Here is an 18,076-nt window from a genome sequence, read left to right as displayed (position 1 = left end):
CACGGCTGGTCCAGATAGCCAGCTTATGGTGGTCTGCCTTTTAAACAGTGATGCTGAACAGTAGCCTAACTTTGCCTGAGTAACTGCAGACCCCAAAAGCCAAGCTTTTTGTAATGGTGATGGATTGTTTTTGTAAATATATCAGACTAGAACAGGTAGAACCAGCTTAGCTTACACTTACACTTACTGATGACACAGTTGTTTTTGAGCAAGGCTTCAGAGTCAATTTTAACCATAAGCCCTGCCCAGGAAAACCATTTATCAATCATCCTAGACCTTGGTTTAGTCCAGGGTTCAAGATATAGAACTTGTATATGAAGGTGAACCAATAGAAATTCACCTGGACCAGACAGGTTTAATAGCATCAGCATCAGAACAAGAATGCACAGCGATATGAAATGGCACTTTGAGGTACATATGGCAAAGTGAGAAAAAAATGCTTAGCAATTCAATTTAGTAAAACTAGGTGTGTTGTAGAACTTGTAGTCCCTGAGGGAACATGGCTGGAATATGACATGATGTGAGTACTTTAATTTGTACTCTGCTGTGTTTACAAATTGCAGCGTGACTGGAGTGACAGATGCAGACTGCTCCACTCCTCTAATTAAATAGCAGGCTGATATCCTGGTGAAGGAGGGTGAGTGAATGCTGCCTCCTGAAATGGTGCTAGCTTTGTGCCCCCTCCCCCGCTCCTGCCCAGGACTTTGTGTACGTCGCGGGCAGCCACACCCGGGACACCATGAGCAAGTGGGCGAATATTGTCTTGTTCCCCTTGCATTACCTTCACATCTGAAATGGCTGAATGCAGCAAGGGGGTGGAGTAAACTGGGAAAGTGTGAAAATGCAAAAAAAAAAAGGGCCCGGACTCTTTCCAGGACATCTTTTTCTCGTCGTTCAATGGCGATTAATCATCAGCTCTTTCCACTGTTCTTGCACAAATTTTCATCTTCCCGTTTGATGCCATGAAGTGCAGGTCTGGAGCCTGAAAAAGGTCACTTTTCATCCATATGCATTTTAAGGAGGGCTTGGCACCAGATCTCATCCAGGGATTCCAATCAAACAGCTAGCTGAACAATTATGAAGTGCCACTACAGCAAAGTCAAATTTACTGAATCTTTTCTCCCGCTTCTCTTCTTCATGTCATTTGATGTAGATACAGAGGACACTTCTTCCATCCAGAGCAGCGATACAAGCCTGCGTAGGCTCTTTCGTCTTCGTCAAAGAATGGCATCTGTTTCACTATCAGAACCGCCGGACGGACCGTAATGGTAACTATAAATCCACTGGTGTACACGTTGTAGGGCTTTATTCCTCCCTCTGAGATCCGTCTGTCTTTAGCCAGGACAGCTGGAGCAGGCTGGGCAGATGCATACCTTCCCTAGCCTGAGCCAATGGCTGCCGCTAAACATGTGGAGAACACATGTCCCAGGGCTGCGGCCATCGTCCCGTACGAAAGCCTACCTGCGAGTTGAGGAGGAGGCGTCGAGGAGGGGAGGGATTCTGCTAGCAGGGGAGCGGGCGTGCTTTGCGGGAATCGTGGGGCTTACGTGTCCGTTGAGCTGGAATGGGGAGCAGGTGGAGAGCGTCACGCTGCGTCTGGAGTCCTGCCCTTCATCTTGGAGCGAGGATATGAACATGATGTGCCTCATTCTGTTTTGCTTTTTTCTTCTTGCTACAACTTGAATGAATGTTAAAATTATTTCATGTTTTTGCCAAATGTTTAGTTTCGTTTATTAATGAGCGTATGAGGGATGTGTCATTCCTGCAGGACAGAGTTAAAACAAAATGGAAGAAATACACACATACACACACACACACTTATATATGCACGTGTGTGGGTACATTCTCAGCTCAGCTTCTTTTTCCACATGATGTCACACTTTTAATTGGTTCAATTTGCACCACTAATACGTAAAATTACTTGTTTCCGTCACATCTGAACCATGTGCCAGTTCTCAGTCTTAAGACAAGACTGAAGTAGTTTTATTAAACCTTAAAACACATAGACACACGACAGTAACTTGCAATTTATCTAATTTGCTCTTACATGGTTTATAAGAAATGGTCACAACTACCCTTTCTCTTGATGGTGACATGAGTTTTCCAGACAATGTCATGGCCAGGTTCATTGACCTTGTCAAGTATTAACCCAGACCTCCACATACCCCACAGACCATTACCATCTTTGGTCATACAACACTTCAGATGCCTCTTAAACCTGATATGCTACCACCAAAACCTTCCAAATGAAGATCCCATATGGCAATATCTCATTGCTTTCCTCACTGGCTTGATAGTTCTCCAGTAGTGTACTTCATGGGATGTGGCCCATGTGTTTATGCTCTGCATTAGTGGCATACCTGCCTGTCTGACCAGCACTGCAGACCACTGACTTCCTTCTGTTGGATCACTTAATGAAATATTTGGTGCACTACCTCAACCAGGTCAGTCAGTTGTGTTCTGATATGGAACACAATCCGTGTACGTACTGTTCTGATGTGTACAATGAATACGGCTTGCCTGTTGACACAGAGCATTACTCAACTCCAGGTCCTGCGGGCCACAGTGTCGACAGGTATTTGCTCCAACCATGCACTACAGCATCTGATTTCTCTAATTACTTTACCTGCTTGGTTTAGGAAGTAAGTTCAATGGTGAAATCAGGTGGTGTAGTGCATAGTTTGAGCACATACCTGCAGACACTGTGTCCTGCAGAATGTGGAGCTGAGTACCCCTCACAAAATTCAAGGTGGCCTTTATTTACAATTATGCATTATTCATTTGCATTCATTTCCATTTTTTGTGTCAAATCAAGTCCATAGGAGCACTGAAACCTATCAGTAGTAAAGTGCTGTGGTTGTATGCTGAAATATGCAGCAGTTGCACAATATTTCAGACATCCCGTTGTATAGTACAACCGTTCATCATCAACACATTCAAATAATTTAGGAGCCATATGGTTTTGAAATGCAGCCCTCTCAAAGAAACTAAAATGGATGATGATAATTTATGACACTTAATTTGCGTGGTCCAAATGTTGTTCATTAAGCAAACACACTGAAACTTTGCTGTCTGGCTCGTATCGCTGGTTGGAAGCCCCGTATGATGCTGATGGCCATTTAGCTGACAGTCAGGGAGCGAGATGGATCCAAGGTCATGATCCCCTGCAAGTGTCAGAGGAGCTGATGTCCAAATGGCTATTATTTGTGTCCTTTGAGCGATGGATCGGCACTCAAGCAGGTTGAACTTTTTCCAGTGCTGCTAAGACCAGATGTGAAATTTTGTATTGCTGTTTTCATCATTATTTGCCATTATGTAAGTCTTGGGAAACATAGTGGAAAGAGTAAGTGCAGGGGAAGTGATGTTGGCGTAGATGATAGAACTGTGTTTATGGGTTGGTGGAACAGGGATGACCCATTGTCTTTCTGTCTCTGAAAACGAGAATGACATCTTCCCATTATCTCCTGACTGATTGACGTAATCCTGGGACCTGGAGAAAAGGACGGTATCGGAGAGGAATGCAAAACCTCTTTACCTGCCAATGCACCTCTTCATAACAAAAAAAAATAAAAAATCGACCAAAAAAAAAAAAAAATTTACATGTGACTTTTCCAGGGAATTCAATGACACGTGATGCTAAGACTTCCAAGCCAGCTTTATAATGGACGTTTTTGTGAGCTCTGTGAATCCCTCTATTCTGAGATTAGCCCACACATTTATCTAAACCATCCTCTGGTTCCTGTGAAAACCGGAGATTGAAAAAAAGAAACTAAGTGCTGTTTGTTTGTAATTCACTTCTGTTAGGCTTTGTAATAGTACCTGATATTGCATGGCAGTCTGAGGAAGCAGACATGAAGTCCGATACCATGGCCTGCACTGATAAAAAAAACCCTGGAAAGCACTATAATTAGAAGCCCCTCTAAATATTTACTGTGATTTTACAATGGTGGGGGTCAGACACATGTGCCAAGAAACAGACCAGAGGCTTCCACTGAGCTGGCATAATACCCTGAAATAGCTGCGCCCAGATTCCAAGGTAAACCCCGTGGCAGGAAGCCACTCGAGACAACAGAGCACTTGTTGAGAAACAAGATAGTGCTCTATCCTTTAAGACGAATACACTGCCAGCCACTTGCCTCCACATGCAGCATTCTGAGAACCTTTTAAAAACCAGTCACACACATTTTTACAAATCGTTTCCATATTATTTCAAGCAATTCTTTATGCAGAGTGATTATAGATGCTCTTAATTATTTAAACAATTTTATAATAACCGGCTGAAAATTAGATGCTGATGCCTAATATCTTATTGTTGTGGTTTATATTAATAAATTAAAAAATATATTTAAAAATCATAATGTCTCCCAGCAAAGTCCTATTCATGGATAATTGTGTTTTTAGGTCTTGTTGATGCTGGAATTCACAGTGAACTCTTTTAAAGAATGATTATGAAAGCTCCATATGAGCTATTGTAATGTGTGGTGCTATGCTTCTAAAGAGACTTCTGTCATACATTTCAAAGTAAGTCTGTAATCATAAAGAAAATTCTTAACCCTAACCCAGAAAGTACATGTATTTTGTAATCAATCTGTGACTGTTCATAGTGTTTCTCTATTATGCAGGAAAACACTGTTGCTTTTAAACATTTAAATTTTGAGCTTGCTGCCATTGATTTTACAACAGTTGGCATTTTGCCAGCCTTCTTAATGGTGTATTGGTGCCAGTCTTTTATATAAGAAACTGAATGGACTGAATTCTCAGCCAGAGATTATAGCACAAGGGAATGGTATGAAAAGATGACAATGTACTTCTCAAGGATCTTTTCCTCTCACACCAATGAAAAATTTCAATCTTTTAGTAAGATTTCAAATGGGTCCTTCAATTTCTTCGCGTACAGGGCAGCTGTTTATTGGTTAAATCATTTTAGACTTATAGTAGACTTAAGGTAGTAATTGCTGGTAATCACAGTTGTAATATGTTCTTCGGTTTCACCAGCTTAAATATAAAAAAAAACTGACACATAGGACTTTAGAACTATGCAATGCCACTTGTTTGACAAGGAGGTGTACATTCTGTGATTTCTCCGTGAAGGAACATGATGTTCCTCTAATTCATCTAATTATGGTATGGAGGCAAGAAGGTACAGACTTTTCAGAGGATTACCCTCCTGATTCTTTATTTTTCAGTTAGAACAGCTCTGGGGTAAACAAACAGACGCTTGTAATTGAATTGGTGCTACGAAAAAAAAAAAAGCATGGCAACCCATTTCTTCATACAAAAACATTCTGTGGCTTAAGTGGGATCCAAAATCACGTCCTGTTGTATCGCACAAATGTCCTTGGCACACTCCTTGTGATTCCAGAATGAACTCTGTAATGAGTGGCTTCTGAATAGTCTGTTATGTAACAATTATGCCCCCCCCCCCCCCAACTTTTTTTTTTTGCACATGTGAAGTCGTTTGCTGAGATCTACAAGACTGGAATGTTTTGATGGTGGTGTCTCCATCTCTCCGTCCCCACTCTCCAGTGCGTTCATGCTTATTTTCCTGCACGGTAGTCTCCTCTGGTTCACCTGGGTCTCTGGCTGCGCCGGCCTCCAGTCCACTCATAAAATTACCATGTGGTCGCTTTCATGATCAGGAAAAAAGAACAGCTTTCAGAGAAAAGAAATAGCGAGGGGTGAAAAAAAAAAAACTGACCAAGTACAGCTGTTTGCTTTGGCTGTACCTTCCAACAGTGACCGGTCCCAAAGCTCTTGTGTCTCTGAGCTTTAGTATGGCTGGCCCGTCATGTGGAAGTAACTGCCATTATGACCTGCACATTGATTTTCTCACAGGCATAATTATGCAGCAAATTTTCCATGCGGTTATTGGTCATTGGTTCACCTTTGGCACTTTTACCCAACTGCTATTGGCCATTATATGGATTCTTATATGGCATTTTGCTATTTGAAAAAAAGCTAAATATTTAGTAGCTGTGGTAGTAAATCATTCCAATATTTCCAGATGTGTAAACCAGAGGGGTTTATTTATCTGCAGATGGCACATGTTATTTATTACGTATAGAAATATAAATACAATATGCTTTGTAAGGGGAATAGTTTTCCATTTTGCTGAAGACCCTCCGGGACTCCTTCATGAACCTCATCCTGGGTTATAGAGCTTCAGGATAGGAAAGGTTAAAAAAAATGGTTGGCGTGGGGTGGAGGCTGTTTGAGAGTTTAAATATGTACACACCGAACATCTATCTTGTACACTATTATTTTTACTATGCCCACAATACATGATTAAATTATATTAGGGGCATCTTAATGATAGACTAGATTCAATCAACTCTAATGGATCTGTGTAGGTCGCAACATAATGCAACTTGCACACAAATAAAGACACCCCGTTCTGTATGTCATGGACAAAAACAAAGAGTTTGATTTCATCTCATTAACCCTAATGTGCTTAATGCAGAGTTAAGTGAGGGATGGATGTGATATCGTCTCTACCATGATGGTTATGTTCTCATGAAAAACAGCGTGTGAAATCCAAAAGAATTTCACAGGGGACAGATTAAATGGGAATGCCCAGCAGCACTGAACAAGAAGTTCAGTCTCACTAGCATGCTCCTTACGTTAACCTGCCTGGTGAACGGTATCCCAGCCAACAAAAAAAACAAAAAAAAAAACATATTGTGTCTCTTTGATACCCACTGCCTAATTAGCCCATTCATTTTTAAGGGCGGAAAATTACAGGTTGTGAGACAAGGAAGTCATCCCACTTTTGAACTGTGAATAGGACAAAATGGATCATGGAAAGCTGGGTGAATGGGATTGTGTTGACAAATATGGATCTTCATTATGGAAGAGCAATGTCACAGTAGTGTTCACCTACCATGTACACAGTGGAAATGAAATTATTTTTTTCTGTGGAAAAAATGATAAGGAGAAGGGCCAAGAAATGTAAAGGAATAACATCCCTCGCAGTTATAGTGTTCGTAATCTGGCTTGTTGCTGCTTCCCTTACAATTTGGATTTCTTCTTACAGCTTTAGCTTTACCATTGCCAGTTCTCAGAGCTTTGACAACCCTGAGTAGTTGGCAGGTTCGTTTTCGAAGTAGAGTCAACCTTGGTCATTTTGTATTTCCCAGCTATGCACTGTGATATACCACAGCTTTTATGGTCTATGATTTCTCTTTGGTTTGTTTGCCATGGTGGAATGAGTCAAGATAACAACGTGTCTTTTGGAGAAAATAAGATACTGCCCTTAAAGTCAGCGTATTGTTTTATAATTTATATGTTTTGTTTATGATGTTGATGGTGAAGTAGTATAGAATAACTGAATTCTGAATTTACCCAATACCATCTTTTCCACCTTAACTATGTCATTCCCCTCTTTTAAATGCCACTTAATATAGTACAGATGTACAGAAAGATTCCTGAAATAGAGGATTTACTCTCACTTTTTATGGGAATACATTTCTATTAATAATTAACTGTAGGATTATTACCTTTGTACAAATCATCAGGATGTGTTTGGCAAATATATTTTTGGCTAATGGGGCCTGTGTCTGGAATATTAATTTCTTGTGAACTCACAGTAACAAGCCAAGAACATTTTTCTGAGCTGAGATTCAAGACAAGGTATTAAATGTGCTCATCTTTTGGTTCAAATGGAGCTTGGGCAGGTTGGAATGGGGGGAATATGACCTCTGATATAATTAAATGTCTTTGCTTTGGAAAAAAATACGTCCTATACATCACATTCCGACTAAGCTTAATTTCAATCGAAAGCGAAAGCACGAACATAAAGGAAAACACTCTCCAAATCAAGAAATAATGCACATTTCAAAATACTTATGGAAAGCTAAAGCGAAACAAACAGAAGAAACATACTGCAAGAGAAGAAACATACTGCAAAAGATAAAGCAAAAACATGTTGCAAGTTCAGGAACAATGCAGACACAAAACACAAAAACGAAAACAATTGCTACAGCAGAGAATCGCTGCAAAACCTGTTGAGACAATGGGAGTACTCCACGCCACAAGGGGGAGTCGCACAATGGAATGCATGGGTAGATCCAGAGAAAAAAAATCTTAAAAATGGATCTTATGTTCTCACTCTGCCTTTTTGTTTTTCTTTTTTTCAAAGGTGGCAGTCATCCACTTTGTAAAATAACACTCTGGCCACATGCATTTTGTGTTCCCTATACATATATCATGATTTGGCAACATGGTCATGAACTAGTGTACACAGCTAAGACAATCAAATTCAATTTCTGTCTTGTTTAAATATTCCCATTCTGAATGAGCCAGTTTACTTTGTGTTTCAGCATTCTTTTCCAAGCTTTCTCAGTGAGCTTGTCAAAACTTGGAAGTTACTTGTAGTGGTAAATTTACAATTCCATTCCCCTGCTAAAATGTTTAACTTTTGTGTGTGCGCCTAAGTTTTTACAGCTACTACATGCTTAATTTGATACCCCTGAAATTAACATTTCCAGAACCAAAGATACATACAATATCTCAATATCTCTCCAAAATGACAAGCAACCTTACTACATGTCACTACCATACACAGTTAGGCATAACTGTTTCTGAACAATGGCAATTGGACATGATGAGTTCATACAAATGAGAAGCAACAAATATGAATTAGCAATGCACATATTTCTGGGTGAAGTTGAGGCGATTCATAATATTAAGTGGCTGGGAAAAAAACTATATATAGCCTATATAGCTAGAGAAACATAACGAATGCATATGCTTCCATACAGGTGTACTGCATGATAAAGCAATTAACATACTGTCATGTTTTGCAGCATATATAAATGCTAAGCAGGCCCAATTGGCTTTGTGACTTTGTGAGAGGGTTTTTTGATTAGGCATGGATGGCAGAAGCTTCAGTCACAAAGACTTCTCAACTGGCTAGTGTTCCAATAGGAACAGTGATTAAAGTGACATCTCCATTTAGATCAATGAGAAAGACATCAGTAAATACGGTTGGAAATTGTGGTCGACAGTGCACATTTGATGACTGTGATGCTTGTGCATTAGTGCAATATGTAAGGAAAAGGTGACTGAGAATGTTAATGCAGGTTGTGATCAGACTGTGTCAGCAAGAAATGTCCGTCGACAACTAAACAGAGAGGGTTATTATACTAGGGTTGAAGCGCATAAACCCCTCATTACAAAGATGAACGCACAATTGAGAGTTCAGTGGAACAAAAAACATAGGCATCGTGATATAGTCAGATGAGTCATCTTTCATCATATTCTCAACAAGTGGGCAAGTGCATGTGTGGCGTACACCAAGAGAATGGTACAGGCCTGAATGATATTCCCCTAAAGTGAGGAGGTCCGGTGGCTCTGGTATGCTGTGGGGGGCATTTTTCTGGCATGGTTTGGGTCCACGTATCCCCTTAGAGGGAAGGGTCCCTGTTAATCAATACAAAATTATTCTGAGTAATCACCTTTATCCTATGATGAAACATTTCTATCCTGATGGACATTGTCTCTTCCAGGATGACAATACCCCCATCCACAAGCCACAAGGGATCACTAAATGGTTTCACGAGTATTAAAATGATATGAATCATACGTTGTAGCCTTCACAGACATCCAATCTCAACCCAACTGAACACCTATGGGAGCATTGCCCTCTCCACTACCATCATCAAAACACCAAATGAGGGAATATATTTTGGAAGAATGGTGTTCCATCCTTCCAGCGTTCCAGAGACTTGTAAAATCTATGCCAAGGTGCATTGAAGCTGTTCTGGTGGCTCGAGGTGGCCCAGAACCTTACTAAAACACTTTGTGTTGGTTGTTCCTTTAATTTGACACCTGTGTAAATATATAGACACTTATCTCTGAGGTGACACAGCTCTTTTGTTTCTGTAAAATCATGAAATACTTTATTGAGTATGCCGGGTTAATTCTTTTTCCCAACATGCAATCTAAAACAGTGGTGGGTCTATCAGTCATCTAAGTATATAACTGCTCTCTTTTTTAACAGCCAAGTCAAAGTTAATTTATTTTATTTTAGACAACTAAAATTTATATTTTATAGTTTAGTTGCCTACTCAACTATATAAATGAGCGGCCATATAAATGGACATAAAAAGCAAAAATAGCTTGAAATCCCTTGTGCCATTGCCTCTTAAATTCTTAAAGGGGATAAATATAGTAAGTCACTGAAATCTGGAATAGACATTTCAGACTCTGAGGTGAATAATAGTTGTTTTTAGACATATATTATTCATTTTATTAGGAATCAGAGGGCGTTTATCTTCCCACTGACCGTAAAGTAACTTGTTATGTTGTTATCAATGGTATTTTTAGTACATAAAATAAGTAAATAATTTGACAGTAAGTAATACTCTTTCATTACTGATGGTCCAATTAAAGTTTACAGATCCATGCTTTAATGCTGGGGTGCTGATGGTGGTTGTCCCTGTAGCTAATCATGCCTACCTGACTTATGACTTATAAATTCCATGTCTGACAAAAATGACGCATTGTTGCCCATAAACCGATCCAACATCTGCCTGGTTTATTTCTTTAAAATGTTTTGATTAAGTGGCTTTAAACCCTGTTTTGGGATACATAAATATCTTCTGTAAGTACACAGAGGAACTCTTAATGTTTCCTTTTTATCCCTGGCATATGCAATTATAGAACTGTAGAAGAAAAATTATCCAGCCTTCCCAAGGGTGTCTGACATATGATAGACTTCCATTGAACAGTGCTCCACTGATTTGGTAAGTATTCCAGGAACACAGGACCATTGAGACCATCAAGAGATCTGTTTTTGGCTTCATCTCTACTAGCAACAAGTAATGCCATTTGGTGCGTGCAAAGTAAGATAGCTACTTCATAGAACATTCTTTTCAAAAAATACTTAATACCTTTCACAAACGGAAAATGTATTACATTTCTGAAATATTTCCTAAAAATGTAGCTCATATTTGTCTAAAATATTTTATGTGCACATAAATATATAATTCACTTATTCAAATATTAAATATATAAAAATTAAATGTGGCATGCAACACTCACACACGCACACACACACACACACACATGCACAGACAGACACACAGAGTGATTATAGAATACAAAGAAAAAGTCCTGAAATAAAATATTTTGAATCAATACACTTTTTTATTGAACAAGTATAGCTTCCATTCATCATTTACATTGAGCTCCACAATGTTTGGGACAAAGTGATATTTTTTTCCTTGATTTGGCTCTGTGCTCCACAATTTTAGATTTGTAATCACATTTGGTTAAAGCGCACATTCTCAGCATTATTTAAGGGTATTTATATACACTTTGGTTTCACTAAAAAATTACAGCACTCACACATAACGTATGGGGCTCACTGTATGTACACATATCATATTATAATGAACCTAGAAAAAAGTCTTCTTCACTGATTATTTCTTCACAACACATTTTATTGAGGGAGTTATTTACTTATTTGGTTAAATAAAAAGTGCCATTCCGCCAGGGTGAAAAAGTATCAGGAAATAAGCGTGTTTTCCATTTCATTCACCATTTCATTATAAATGTCATATACTGTGATACTGAATTAATTTCAACCGCATAAATAAAAAATTGATTTATAAAATATTTGCATTGTGCTTGTGATAATCTAAAAGCCAAACTTTAGGTGAAAAGCTGTTCCACATTTGCACCCAATTACAGACTTTTCATCTGTTTTAGATGATACATTTAACAAGGTGTATAAAAAATGTGTTTATGGTTATGAAACAGAAAACTATGGTCTTAAAATGCAAAAAGGAATGTCATGCACTATAGCTAGACAAGAGAAACTCCCCATTCTCCTGGCCTAAGCTGAGGTTGAGGACAAACAGAGGAAGTACAGGGAGGCAGATGTGGTATTTGAATTGCACTTTTTGCTTTGTCATTCCTTAAGGTTGACTGCCATTCATGGCCTCTGTGGCTGTCTAAGTCAATATGCATGGTCAGTGTTTCACTGAAAGACATTCTCACGGCTGACCAAAATCGATGGGTCTATTGACGCCCTGGTTGCTGTTTTGTCACATTTGATCCAGCAGAAATGGGAAGTGGTTTGACCACTGGATTCATGGTAAGAGGTTGTGAGCACAGCTGTTTTCTTTGAATACTGTACTATACAAGGGTACTCTAGGGCTGAAATAGCCATTGAATCAAATATTTGGGAGAGGGATATTTAAGATGAAGACTGAACAATATATGAAGGTTTCAAAGCCGTGTTTAGCTCTTGTGGTGATGGAATACATGGACTAATAGTCTGAAGGAAGAAGAAACACATTTTAAGGCTAACACCAGCAAATGTTCTTCTGCTATTTTTATGATCTGGCTGTCTTGACCATTGAATTTCAAATGTTTATTTTTGCTGCTGATGCTTATCAAGCCAGGCATAGTTATATTGCACCCCTCTCTTCTTTTTCCTCATCTTCTGCAAATTCTCAGCTATCTCCAGCAATTCCCAGGGAGGACCACAAATAGATGGACTCCAGGAGGTTGATATAATCTGTTTAGGCTATGGCCAAGGATCCAGTTGAGGGCAGTTAGAATTTGACTCATCCTGCCTCCCATCACACAAAGTGATGATGAGAATTGGTAGCCCACAGAACAGGGTTAGATGAGGAAGGGTATGGGAGAGCTCAGATCAGCATCCTGCTCATGAACTGGCTCCATCCAGGCCAAGCATGTCCAACATTTATAGGCATGGCGAGAGTTTGCAAAACAACCGTCCCTCTTCAGCTTTTATGACAAAAACTGTATTTTCTCTCAAGTAAAAAAACCTTTACTTAAAAAAGTACCTTTACTAATTGTGTAGGTAATTTGTTTTGTAATCTGATTTACTTAAAGAGGAACATGCCTTAAATGTGTTTTATTGTTAGGACCCAGCCAGCTCAGCTCATTGCTCACATGCTGTCAAAGCTAATCTCCCCAGGGTTCCAAAGGCAAGATTCACCCTGAAACACCTTCTGACACCCAACTGATTACAGATCTATTGAAAGATGTTTGCAAATAAATTCCCGTCATATTCCATCAGGTTCATTCTGAGTTTCCGCGTTACCGGATAATTACTCTACTCCAGTGACACGAGCGAACATAAACGAATGCCACGGTTGTGATGGGCTGTATCCAGAGTTTTCCATCAACCAGGCAGAACAGCAGGATCAACGGCTGAAAGAACATTTCGAGATAATGTGCTAAAGGAGTCCCAGCCCTGAGGGCCGAGTGCACAAGACAGAGCCTTTTCTCTTTCCTCCCTCTCTCTCTCTCCCGCCCTCTGGTCGCGGCACGCGAGGTGCAATGCGCAGAGAGCAGGACAGGATCTGCTCGCTCGGCATGCGAGGAGGGTAGGCTCCCATGCGAGGTATAAAGTTTAATGATGCGTCAAGTGGAGGATCAAGCAGGAACATTCAACCTCCTCTGATGAGCCCAGGGCCCGTGCTCCTTCTCACAGCCCACAGGATCAGCCCACAGGATCAAAGGGACATTCTCTCCCCTGCCGTGAATATTCACGTTTTCAGATGTAGCTGTCAGGGTTTACGGGCTGCTTTTGAAATTTAATCTGTTCGGAGCATCTGTATGCCGTAAGGTGGCAACCACATGAAAAAAAACATCATTAGTAATTGCATGCATAAATGTTTTACGTTTTAAGATTATTAAGAACGTACAGTTTCCAAACTGCTGAAGCAGGAAGCAGATTATAGCCTCAAAACTGGCATCATTACAATTACTATACATTTACTTATGGGCATACATTCATTTATACTCTATGTCACAAACATACTGGAATGTATTTAAAAGGTTGGTTCCCTTTTTTTCTACATATGTTAAGGCATTTAAAGTTAACATTTTTTCACACCCCTGCTGATCACCTGAATTAGCAGCCAGTGCAAGCAGCTAATTTGGCACTGCTGTGTAGGGCAACCACTGAATGATGTCTCTACTGTGGCAAAAGAATAGACAGCAAGTCCTTCTCCATTTCCTGGGTGTCAACCTACTCCTCAGCTGACATCTTTAGCTGATTTCAACACACCCTAATTTCTCTGCTGCCACTATGGAGAGTGGGAAATCTATATATTTAATATTAAACAATGCCCCCATTCTCATTATTTGCCCATGTTCTACCAAAATTTCCAAGCTGGAATTGCATCAACATCCAAGCTCATCTGAGTAGAAAAAAGTTTATTCTTTGTTCTATCCAGCCTGGTTTACATACTGGCATATTTTTTATCTTCCCTGTCCTTTTCAAAGCTCTTTGAGGTGGAATAAATCCTATAGTCAGGGATCTAGAGACTGAGGCTCAAACATGATGCCCACTTTCACAGAAATTTATATTGCTGGGGTAATTGAGACCTATACATCCCATTAGTGGATGACCTTGTTCTTCATCAGCGTAATACAAACCCTCCCCTAAAATGCAAAAGGAGAACAGCTGCCATATTCCACCATGACAGCATGCCTCTAATTTGGTATGTGTCAGAGCTTTAACATTGGATGGCACACAGTTTTAATTATGAAAATGAAAAACAGACACAAAAAACACAATGAACAAAAAAACACAATGAAAAAAACAGGTTCAAATCCATTAGAAAAGGTTCTAATTCTGATCTAACCCCACTATTTCACAGAGTAATGCATCAGTTGTTTTCTCAGACAGATAAGCTAGCTTTGAGCTGCTTCCAGTTTTAATTGGCAAGTGGAATTCTTTGACTTGAACTTGTTCTGTCTGCAACCAATGCTATAAAATCTTACTTGTGGTCTAATTTAATGACAGTTATTTGTGGGTGTGTTTCTTTCGAGCCTCATACCATTGCATTATTATCAAAGTAGTTTCTGAATTTTTTTCACCATGCAAATGGCTGATTGAACTGTTTTTTGAATTGTGTCACTATGCTAAAATACTCAAGGAATGAGTAAAGAAAAACATTCATGAGCAAAGAAAAACACAATGTGACTACTTATTCTTCACATACACGCTCACACTCACATTGAAATAATTAAACCCCAACTAAACACTTTCAATAAGATACACCAAATGTTAATTTAAATAAAATCATTATTTTTCTCAGAAAGTGAAGGGAAATCAAAACTGAAACATGTGCATGAATGTTTTATTCCAAGAGCAAAATTGTCAGGCCACAGTATAACTACCGCCGATTTCTCATGATGTATGAGAAAAACTGGTGAAAAAAATGGGGACAAAAACCTATTTATTTCACCAATATTTTGGAGATGTTGGACCATATAAAATTAAAAATGCAAATCTTCTGCCCTTCATCATCCAGTTTGGAACATCTGATGTGAAACAATATTCTTTTAGACTGAAGTCATCCGTGTACATACATGTACTTATTCAGATACATTACAAGGCTTAGTATTTATGTCTAGACTGTACAGAATCTGTATATCATTTTGATATCAGGTGGTGGGGAGAGAAGAGGAAGTGAACACAGTTTAAGTCTAAACTTGACAAAAATCTGTTGATTTACATTGGGTTTTTTTTTCTTAATTGATATGAAGGCATTCACATGAAGTTTGAATCTTTCTACACAATTCACCATTTGCCTATTTGTGAGCACTCTGTTCGTCTAATGCTCCACTCTAAACTCTAATTTATTTTTTCATTGTTCAAATATAAATATAGTACTTATGTACCTTTCTGTCGAAAACCTCGAAGGATATTAGAGGAACCTTGAGTTGTAAAAATGTAGAAAAAGGAATTAATTCAAACATTATATATATTTTAACATTTTCACTATGTCATCCAGGTGGCCTAGAAAAATGTTATGAAGATTTTAAAAGATACCAATACTGACTTTATATTTCTGCTGCTGAAAATATTTTTGTCAGAACATTTTCTATCCTATACTTCACATGCAATCATTTACAGATTGAAACTGCCTTTGAAGTATTTACAATCTTATTTTAGCCAGAAAATCTAAATAGGCTGTCAGCAATAAAACAACTATTTTTGCACAAAGCATCCGAAAATTGCTTCAGAATGTCAAAACCTTGTCAATCTTGTTATGCAACTACCCAAATTAAGATATTCGAAATATTTATTTAATGAAAGCAGCACCCCATAGAAGTGCAGAAATGTAAGTGATGAAAGTTCTTTTCAGTACATTGAATTAATGAATAACTAACAGGAATGTGAATCTTTTCAGAGTTCGCTCCTCAGAAGATAATTCCAGTGAGACGATTCACCAGTGTGAAAGGGATTATACAGTTTTGACCTTGAAGTGGCTATGTATATCCAGTGTCCTAATATGTTTTGGCTCTAACTGAGAGTTATTATCTGCCACAACAGTCTGGTACTGCTGTTTGCATGCTTATGTTTTTGCTGAGTTGCCATTTTAGGATGCATTTAGTTTGGTTAGTCAGTCAGTTGTTTAGCCAAATTCAGACAGATGGCAAACAAATCAACAATTCATGGGTAGATTTAATCTCATCACAGTGGCCTGGGTTCAGTTTATGTTTCTGCTTCCTTTGACTTAAAATAAATGCAAATAAATCTACTACCTTTCAGTCTTTCTTTGTAAACACACTCTCAAGGAGAAAACCTTAACATTTTCAACTATTTTAAAGTCAAAGTGAATAACTGAAGACAATCTGAACAAATGTTAACTGAATCCAAGGCAGTGCATTTGTCCCTAGTGTTCACGGTGGGGTTTCCTGTCAGTGCAGCCTCTCAGTTTTTAACAATCTCTGGCATCGCCTCGCTCATTCTGCTTCTATGTCATATCTCAGTGTATATCTGTAATAAATTTATAAATTTGTGCACATTAAATCATATTTATTATTAATAAATCATATAGGCCTAGAAAAACAGCATACTGGCAGAATATGTGATGACATTAAATAGATGTGTTTCCTATAGGCCACATGACCTTACGTGATAAGTCCGTTTTTATGGTTTTACATGGTGCAATTTCGGATGGTAAAAATGTACTTATTGAATGTGACTGCACTATAAATCCTAAACCCTAATAATCATGATTGTTAGCTAATCTAAATACTATACTATAGTATTCTATTATTGTCTGCTATATGTCGCCAGTGCAGCCTAGGGTAGGCTACACTGCAACAACAGCGGACAGTGCATGATAAGCACGTTTGTTACTGTACAAAGAATCACCTGAGAAAAAAAGATGTATGCGTGCATTGCCTCACTCTATAAACTTTGAGTAGGGCCTCGCTTATCTCCCAGACGGGCCTGCTGAAGGTATGTCTCAATTCTGTGCTTCCATGAGGTCAGAGGGTAGAGCACTTAAATCTCTGTAAGGTGAGAGACTTTGGTCATAGTGGTTATTTCTGTGTGAAGCCCTTAGGGCTGACTTTTCAGTGTTTTTTTTTTTGTTTTTTTCTTGGCATATTTAAAAAAAAAAAAAATTTCATTCTTTTAAAACTGAATGCCATGAACGGAGTGATGATTGGGAAACCAAGGTGGTTTTAAGATCTGTAAACTTGTCTTTTTATGCAACATATATCCAATTTCGCAATAAATTTGAAATGTGTCATATTTGATGATTGAGGTCTAGACACAAGAAATCAGATATAGATCAGTTTTACTTGAATCGCACCTGGATGCAATTTGTGTGGGATTCCGCTGGTTTTGGAACTGAAAATAAATGGCAAAGCATGTCTTCTCCAACATTTTAGGTTTACATTTGTCTCCACTTGTTTTCTTGCAGGTACTTCCATAACAAGGGGTCGATAACCTTTTTGACAAGTCACGTGCCAAACAATTATTCTAATTGCGTCAACTTAATCATCTACCTTGATGAAGTAATTGCATCTAATTAAGTACAGATAATGATAACAATGTTTTCAAGAGACGTACATGTGTGAAATTCAGTTTGATTATTTAGGACTGTGTATAGATAGGTGGCAGTATTTTTACATGGTGTATTGGGAATGCTTTTTGATTGAACCAGTGGGAAACAGGCATGGATCTAGACTGTGATTGAGGGGAATTACAGAGACTTTTACATAGCATTCTACGCTTTTACACAGGTAAGAAGAGCAAAAACACAAGCAAAAAACACACTGCTTTCTA

General features: G+C 38.7%; 1 long non-coding RNA gene across 3 annotated transcripts in view; it reads left to right on the top strand.

The window, feature by feature from the left end:
* LOC118211474 overlaps positions 1 to 18,076 on the top strand; it is a 49,970-nt gene that overhangs the window by 11,643 nt on the left and 20,251 nt on the right. For all 3 annotated transcript variants that reach the window (XR_004762010.1, XR_004762009.1, XR_004762013.1), the window contains one exon: positions 1,154 to 1,268. This is a non-coding gene — a long non-coding RNA (uncharacterized LOC118211474). The remainder of the gene's footprint in view (positions 1 to 1,153; positions 1,269 to 18,076) is intronic.

Source organism: Anguilla anguilla, chromosome 1 (assembly GCF_013347855.1).
Source record: "Anguilla anguilla isolate fAngAng1 chromosome 1, fAngAng1.pri, whole genome shotgun sequence".
In the NCBI taxonomy this organism is placed as follows: domain Eukaryota; kingdom Metazoa; phylum Chordata; class Actinopteri; order Anguilliformes; family Anguillidae; genus Anguilla; species Anguilla anguilla.
The sequence above is the reverse complement of the archived record's forward strand: the minus strand, read 5'-3'. Positions and strand labels throughout refer to the sequence as shown.